The sequence below is a fragment of the Mandrillus leucophaeus genome, unplaced genomic scaffold (assembly GCF_000951045.1).
Source record: "Mandrillus leucophaeus isolate KB7577 unplaced genomic scaffold, Mleu.le_1.0 Scaffold75, whole genome shotgun sequence".
In the NCBI taxonomy this organism is placed as follows: Eukaryota; Metazoa; Chordata; class Mammalia; order Primates; family Cercopithecidae; genus Mandrillus; species Mandrillus leucophaeus.
Window position 1 is genome coordinate 1,303,030 of NW_012108141.1, and position 378 is coordinate 1,303,407.

Genomic DNA, 378 nt, shown 5'->3' on the forward strand with positions numbered 1-378 from the left:
AAACCATCAAAGATCAAAAGAGACAAAGAAGGCCATTACATAATGGTAAAGGGATCAATTCATCAGGAAGACCTAACTATCCTAAATGTATATGCACCCAATACAGGAGCACCCAGATTCATAAAGCAAGTCCTTAGAGACTTACAAAGATATTTAGACTCCTATAAAATAATAATGGAAGACTTTAACACCCCACTGTCAACATTATACAGATCAATGAGACAGAAAGTTAACAAGGATATCCAGCAATTGAACTCAACTCTGCACCAAGTGGACCTAATACACATCTACAGAACTCTCCACCCCAAATCAACAGAATATACATTCTTCTCAGCACCACATCGCACTTATTCCAGAACTGACCACATAGTTGGAAGT